An 8,695-nucleotide genomic window follows, 5' to 3' on the forward strand; every position below is an offset into this window, starting at 1 on the left:
GATATAATATGTCATTTCATATAATGCGCTACCCTAAAATCCACTGTTTGTATTATGAAATCTCCCTAATTTAACATTTTTGTGTCCACCAACACTGCGGATTCTCTAGGTTAAACAGTCTCCTCAATTTTTTCAATCTATTATTGTGAGATGGTGCCTTCACACAGGAACGAAATACACTAAATCATTGGATGATGGCTCAGTCGAAGGATAGAGCTTGTGTGAGGCAGCCAGTACAACAAATGGAACTGCATGTCAATGAGCTGCAAGTGCAACCATATGATGTCCTAATGGTGCTATGACTCCACCATTGGCCATGACAGCATGAGCACCTACCATGACCATGTTCACACGTGATATCATAGCAAAGACAGCTGAATCCGTAATCACTGTTGTTTGCAAATATTTTGCAACGAGCTCTTTATCAAGGGCATGTCTTTGATATCTAGGAGCACCCTCTGCAATGAAAACTTGAAAAGATCTCTTTTTCTTGGCCTCGCAAAGAAATTGCATCATTGTCCTTGAGTGTCCTAAAGTTAATATCAACTCGTTTTGATGAATATGTTCCAATGCTTACTCTGCAATGAGTGAATGTTATCAATATCTTTAATCGGTTCATTAATAGCCTCAATTACTCCATGCTTCAATTTCTAGCTCCTTGAGTTTTTGTCAGATTTGTTTTTTCCTTCAGACTCGCCTCCCAAAGAACTAGTGAGAGGAGCAACTGTTGGGATACGTATAGATTCTAAAAGATTATGTAATGAGGGAGCTTGCAAAGCACTTCTAGATGTAGCAGCAGGAGCAGTTGCACGTAATGCCAAAGAGTTATCATGCTGGGTATCATCCTCATCATCACTGCCAGCAGAGACACTTAAACCTCCAACACCCGTTGTTGCCAAAGACACATCCTCCTCACGAATTATATGTAATATATGTCTCACAATGTTCCCAACAGATAGCTCAACTAGATTGGCAGCTATAAGTTGCACGCCCACTGACTTTACAGCTTCAATAAGTGAAGCTGCCTGATTTGAGTGTGGTACTCTTTGTTGAGAGATAACAGACCGTAGAAGAACTGCAGTTTCTCTAGCAGTGGCATGTGAACCCTCAACCTGCCGTCGCTTGAGCTTGACAACAAAATCATTAACTGCCGCCTGTAGGTCAGGCATTTTTGTCGTTGTATCTCAATAAGTGCTTTGAAGATATGAACGGGAATCCTTCTCCTGATCAATTCGTCATGGAATGGATACGCATACATCTAGAGTCTTTATTTCTTAGTCATTCTCATTGCATCGCTTTCGTGATTGATTCCAGGAATAAATATTATTGTTAGTATATTTAACCTTTTGTCAGAAGTGTTTCTGCTCACCATTCCTCCTCAGTAAAGGGCTTGTGGGTGTGGCCTATATATACATATTCCTGATTTCATATTGTGTATGCGTTCATTGTTTTGTATTGTAATTTTGAAACTTATAATTTGTTTTGGCTTTTACACTTCAGTCTATTTTGGGTTATTTCATTTTCGCAGCACAGGAGGAGGATCGCATCAATATCTAAACAATTATGGAGCCTTTACAAAGGTTTGTGGAAGCTAAGATGCCACTTTGTTGGGCGGTGGTAAAATACCATTAGCCAGGTAGCATCTGATATTTCTGGTCAATTCATCTTTGTGCATTCATACATGCATGAACATGTGGAATAATCCTTTCATTGGCATGTAGCTCCTACAAGTGGGTCACTGTTGTGTTCATCATTCTTATTGGAATACTGGAGGTATCGTTGACTCTTTATATATTTCATTCTGGCATATACGTTGTTAGCTCTCCATAAATTCTGTGTGATATATGAGGGAAGATTGTTTTCTTTGAAGAAGTGACAAGATTAGAGAATATTTGTTTGTACCCTAGTCAAAGCATTTATATATGAGCATTCAGGTCCATGACATGGTGCTATAGATGTTGAAGTTTTGATAGCCATCATTTCTGCTTTGAAAGTGAAGGAGTATTTGAAGGATCCAAGCAAGTTTGTAGTTGTTGCTGCCCTAGTGTAGCATTGTATTTAAAACTCATTATAGTGCATTGATTCCTTGATTCGATTGCTGCATAAGGGTTTGGTGGGTTGTATAAAGGCAATGATTGTTTTTAAAAATAAAAGTAATCTTTTGTGGAGAAAAGTTTAGTCGATTGTATTGTCAGAACATAGTGTTGTTCATGAGTAAACTCTTATTTTTATATGGATTGTAATTGGTGCTCGCTGGTTGCACATTGATCATCTGTGGCACATTTATAAAGGATATTGCTAGTGGGTATTACTTTTCTGCATTGAGTAGTAGTTGTGATCAATTTTTTTAGGTGTAAATATGACATTAAAGAAAAAAAATTGCCAGAATTAATGAAGTATTAGAGTTCCTCAAAACTCTCATATTGTCTATTACTCATGATACATTAAAAGTCAGCAAAGTTTCTCTCATAGACATTCAGGTCTATCTACAAAATGCACAAGAGAAAATTGATTTTTTGCAGCTTGAATCTCAGCTACAGCAAGAAGAATTAAAACAGAGGAGTCATTCTAAACATGTTTCTGTTCAGAACATTGAGACTGCAACCCATCAGAAGCAAGTCAATAATGTTACAATTGGTTTAGATTTAGTACCCAATAAAGCAACAGTTGTACATGCAGATGCAGAAACTCAGTCTGCACTTCCTAAGCCCATCATCATACCTTGGGAACAGCTTGTCCACAACAAGCATAGAAATGGTCTTGGATATGACAAGGACTTATCCTTTCATATTCCAGACTACTCAAAGCCAATTAAATTTCAAGCTATTGGATTTATTGAGGATGATTCATCTCCACCTGTTCTTCATGATAGTTCACCTCCAGCTGTTTCAGATTCTACCCCTCTTCCACAGCAACAACAACAACAACAACAAATTGTGAAATACCAACACTGTGACCGAGTTGGCCATTTGAAAGATCATTGTTTTGATCTTCATCCATGTAAGCACTCTCATAAAACTAGTCATTCTTCAAACAGATGCTCTAGAAACAAGTCTCCTGCAAGAACAAAGATTCATCTAGGATGGATCGCTTGTTGGTAATGGGCATCAATAGCCAAGAAGATATTCCAATCACATGTCAGAACTTGTTCCAGAGCATTGAACAGTCTTGCAGTTGATTTTTCTCCATCATCTCACCTTGTATCTGACGGGGGGGAAATTATGGTCATCTATAAGCTTCGAAGTCACATCAAGTGAGCTTGAGCCACAACCTATCACACCAGTTTCAGAGTTGTCACTAGAGACAAAGATTCCCCTGAGCATGACTTTAGTTGGTAATCTGGGACACTTCCTCTATCAGAAGTCTTAAGCTTCCTGCTAGCTCTGGAAGAATTCCAGGAACAAAATTGAGGACACTTCCTCTAGTAGAAGACTTCAGCTTCTTGCTAGTTTTGGAAGAGTTCCAGGAATTGAATTAAGCATTCAAAAGTTGTTAGTCATCCTTAAACCATCACAGGTTGAGACTTCCCTTTTCAGGTTGAAGTTCTCCCTTTTATGCAGGGTGAGACCTCCCTTTCATGGTTGAAGGTTTCCCTCTTCAAAACAATAGGAGCACTTCCTCTAGCTGAAGACTTCAACTTCTTGCTAGTTTTGGAAGAGTTCCAGGAACTGCACTAAGCATTCCAGTGTTGGTGGTCATCCTTAAACCACTGCTCTTTATACCAACATTTCAGAGAGCACATTCAGCTTAGTGTTGCCATGCATTTTTGCATATTTTGTATTACAGCTCTCTTCTTGGACTCATACATAACCCTTCGGATTAAGGGGGGGAATGTTGCACACCTAATCCTCGATGGGTTAGTGTGGAAGCCAAATAGACAAAAGGAAGTCCAAGAGACCTTGGGATGTGAAGCCCAACGGTCAAACCATGTATTATAAATGTACATCTCTTGTTAATAAAAATGTACTCTCATGTTTTATCCTTCAGATTCTCTTGCTGCCCATGTTTGTTTAACACAATCCTACTAGAAACCCCCAAAATCATGTATATCTTCCCTATAAATTTCATCTAACTTATATATCTTCTTCCCCATACAATCAAAGATATCCCAAATGGTATTTTGACTTATTTGTCAAGAAGTGAAATGGTGGAAGGATTTCATATTTTTATCACTTTTATCTAGATAGTGTGACCATCCAGTCACCATTCCTCCTCCTTCAATCTCAATATTTTTCTCTTACTAGCCTCCAATCCCATAATTTGTATATGATTTTCCATAGGAAATTAGGAACAATGGGATCATTTAGGTATGACATGGCCTCACTAATATCTACAAGCTCCTGCCAAAGATTCCTTTCTTTGTTTCGTTGCCAATGTCACAGAAACAATTTTAATAATTAGGGCTTTAAAATAACCACTTCTATCGAGGACATCCCCTAAGAAGTAGGAACCTTTGTCCACATTTTGATAACCAATCATTGAAAATTTGGCTTGCCAATATATGGTTGATTAAACTTGAAAGGGAGTCCCTACCAAATACGCTTGGCTGACCATTGAATGATGATAGGAGCATGGACGGACAAGATTGCAGGGGATACCCATGAGCTCATATAACCTAACTACTCCAGTAGATTTTCATGTATGAGAAAACAATCCAACCACTTCACAACATTATTTATTCCCGAACAACTATTTTTCCTTGTCAAAGCAAGTGGATTTGGAATAATATCCACAAGATGTTTCTCAGCAAATACCTCCTGAAAAAATGGTCCCATCGGATCCAATTTACATCTAGGACCCCAACACTCAGCCTTGGAAACAATCAGGTTTAAATGAGGTTTAAATATCTTTTCGCTGTATATGGCACATAAATATTAAGAATATGGAAGTGTTGAGATCACCCCCTCGCAAAACTAGTTAACAAAATCCCTGCAAATAATTCAAAAGCAATGAAATCCAACTTCTTTCTGAGATCACTTGATGAGGGTCATACTGCCATGTTTTTCCCAATTCAAAATTAAATTCCTTCATCATCTTGTCTACTTGGGTAATAGCTTGTCTAGAGCTTACTATAAATGGACCAACAAGATTTTCTGATTTGAATAAATACCCTTTGTGCGTAGGAAGAAAATGAGTTTCGTCTACATGTGGGCTCTGCCTTAATAATTCTAAGGAGAATATTCTCATTGGGAGAAAAAATGGGAATCAATAGGGCTTCTCTTCACACCCGTATAACCTTACTTTTGTGAAGTCCCCAAAATAATACTAATTACCAAGCATGGTGTGATATCCCCTAGTCTATGTATTTTAATTGCTGCAGTTTGGACAACTATTTATTTTCTTAATTTAAAAAATACTATTTTGGAAGTTAATATTTTTTTAATGAAGACAACAGTTATGAGTAAATATTATTTTACTTAATAATCAGTTAGGGAAACAGTTACCTGTTCCTAACTAAGTTCTTGAAACTAATTTCTTTAGGATTTAACCAAGGGACCAAGAGGATAGAGGTGTCTGAGAACAAGGAGAAAGAAGGGAAGAGTTACTAAGGAACATATTGTGCTGAAGAGTCAAGCAGTCTTATAAGGCCATGTCTGGTTTGGACCAGAGGGCGCTGAGACTGTAAGTCTCAAGAAAATAAAGAGTTCCTATGAACAGGAAAGCTCGGGGGAGACTAATGAAGTAGGTCTCAAGGTTGGAAGGCAAAGATACAGAGAAATTCAGGTTTGGTTGCAAGAGTGAATCATGAATATTTCAAGTTAGACAATGGTACAGATAAGAAATAGTATGAGTGCTTATTAAGTAGATTTTGTCTTGATTATGATATAGACATAATGATCATTTTCAGTAATTCAAGAATGAGATAGCTTGATTAAATTACAGTTAACTATCATATTAATTTATTGACATTGTATGAATCAAGAAAAGAACAGAAAATACTAGTATTAGTAAAGTTCACGAATTTCAAAGATTTAGAACAAGTAATGCTATAAGGTTCCACATAGTTATAATTCTGAATATAAACGATATAACTAGAAGACAAACTTCATTTTAATTATTGGAAAATTGTTCCACACGAATTATAGTATGCAAGAAAGAGTAAGAAATATTCTATTAATGAAAAGAGAAACAGTAAGGAGATTTTATTTCTCTATAAATGAGGAAATATTATAATAGGGACTAATTATAAGTAGTTAACGAAACAACCAATTCGGAAAAATCAGAACAAGCAGGGAAATATTCGAACTGTAAATATGCCCAGAACAGAAACTTTAGAAAATGAGTCCGAAAATGAGGTATATAGCCTCACCGCAGAATAATTAGGAATTCACAAAAATCCACAGTTGAAAAGAAAAAACATAGATTTCGACTGTTCTCTCAAATAACATAGACAATATCAGATATAGAATCTCTGTAAATCTCTTCAAAGAATTAATACATTCAAAATAGAAAAATTAGAGGCGATATTCTAAACTGCAAACCCTTGCGACTGGAGGCAATAGGGTGTTTGCAAAACCTCTGAAATCATTAAATATTCTACCAATCAAACAAAGAAATACAGGCTGAGATCTAGCATAAACATGGGAATAATATCCAGAAAGAAAATAAGTAACATAAATGAAGTTGTATTCCAATAAATGCTTAAGGATGTAAAACAAGATTACATATATTTCATTCAATAGTGTTGGCACCAAATTATAACTATTCTAGCCAGGGTTCGAATCATTTCACCGTCGTCATAATTAAAAATATACAAATAACTAAGATGGTCAAAGCCATGTAGATCTAACAACATGTTCATGTTCGAAAGGCCTCAGAAACTCAAAACCAAATTCAAAAATTATAGAGGGTAATCAATATCGCACTCATGGCAAGGATAAGTGCTAAAAAATATCCATGGAGCCACACTCTTAAACTTCTAATTCAATAGAGAACTCTTGCATACCTGGGATATTAATAAACCAGTCCCCAAATCGAACCGAGGGCCTTGCAATAGGCTTGACCCGTAGCTTTTAAATTGCACGGCCTCTGCAAAACCCTCCACCCTGACTAGGCAGAAAAAGTAAGGATGAATAGACTGTTCAACAAATGTAGCAATAGAAAAAAAAACCCTAGCAGAGGGTCCTTAATCTGTGAATACAAACCAGCCCAGAAGATACCAAGAGAATGAACTAAAGAGGAAAAATGACAAGCGAACATACCCATTCGAGGGTTAGACAAACCAAGAAACCCCTCCTCCATCCGATCTAGTGGAGAAAATGATATCGTCGATCCAGAGAAAATTCCAAGGTTACAGTGTATAAGGTCCTGCAGTAATAACTCCAACAAGGCGCCACCTCCACCTAGGCCGAGCAGTGATTCATCTAGAGTTAATGACGAGTAGTGTGAAGCATAGGGTAGGTATAGAGCCGGATCTCCATCAACGGTGGTAAAATCTTACAGTACAGGTTCATTAATGTAGAAAAATCATGAAATTAAACAAGTGTACTCGATAATCTGAGCCATCACGAGTGACAGACATATGTCCTCATCTTGAACTTATATCACGATGTAATTTGTAGGCTAAAGTCTGAGAGGTATTCACAATGTAAATTTGAATAAGAGTTTTTATCCTTAATAAAGTTTTCAATTACTTTGATTGTGTGTAATAGATTCTACAGAATGATTATGTCTATATATCAATAGAGATTCTGATATTTTAAGAAGTAGTTAAATGTTATATATATATATATATATATATATATATATATATATATATATATACATAATGGCTTCTGCAAATATATACATAAATAATGGCTGCGAAGAAGGGTTGTCATTGAATCAGACCAAATATGATAGTTGGGCCTGTTGCCTAATTGAGATTGGGAAAAATCAATCTTCCCTCGATAGATTCACAAAATACTAGTTTGTCTGACAAACTATAGAACTTTGGCTGAGAAGAGAGAAAAGATGAGTGTGCCATCCTAGAAAAGGGTATATATCTAGGAAAACTCCACTTAAATCCACTGGAAAGACCAAAAGATGCCAATGAAGGAGGGCACTAGAAAAGAGAGTATTAAAACCTTACAACTCCATTTGTTCTCCCCCCAAAAAAAGTATCGAAACCCTAGTTTCATATTTGAAACAACCTTTGCATAGTACTGGATATAGAAGGAAAACTCCACACTAGATATGATATAATGTTGAGATCATAAAATAGATAGAAAATACATGATGAACACTTCAACAAACCGTAATCTGCAATAGAAAAACACAAAAGATTTAGAACAACATTACAAGAGAAGTTTACACCCATAACAAAACAGAAGAACTCCAAGAGAACATTGTATAGAAGGATGCCCTATTTATCCACTTGAGTGAAAGAGTATGCTTTATTTATCCACATCCTTTAGGGTTTGGATGCTAACCCCAAGAGGTTGACTAGCTCAGCCTTAGCCAATAATAGAAAAATACAATAAAATGGATTAATTACCGATATGTAGGTTTAATAAGCCATCAACACATCAAATAGAAGGTTGACACGTGACCTTGAGTGAGGACTCACCATAATATCAACATTATATAGGGCTTAAATAGGCATAGATGATCTCCCGTAGAGACTGGGGCTTATGCCAACTCTTAGGACCATTTAACCAATACCATATAGGGTTTATCATATAAATAAGTCTCCAAACATTTCAAATTGTTAATA

The 8,695-nt window shown here is 36.4% G+C and overlaps 1 pseudogene; it reads right to left on the reverse strand.

Annotated features, from left to right (window-relative positions):
* Positions 1–212: 212 nt before the first annotated feature.
* Positions 213–1,355, reverse strand: LOC149264145 (uncharacterized; annotated as a pseudogene).
* Between the last annotated feature and the right edge of the window lie 7,340 nt (positions 1,356–8,695).

This window comes from Pinus tabuliformis, chromosome 6 (assembly GCF_031772625.1).
Source record: "Pinus tabuliformis cultivar Carrire ecotype Pingquan chromosome 6, CPIR1, whole genome shotgun sequence".
Taxonomy (NCBI): domain Eukaryota; kingdom Viridiplantae; phylum Streptophyta; class Pinopsida; order Pinales; family Pinaceae; genus Pinus; species Pinus tabuliformis.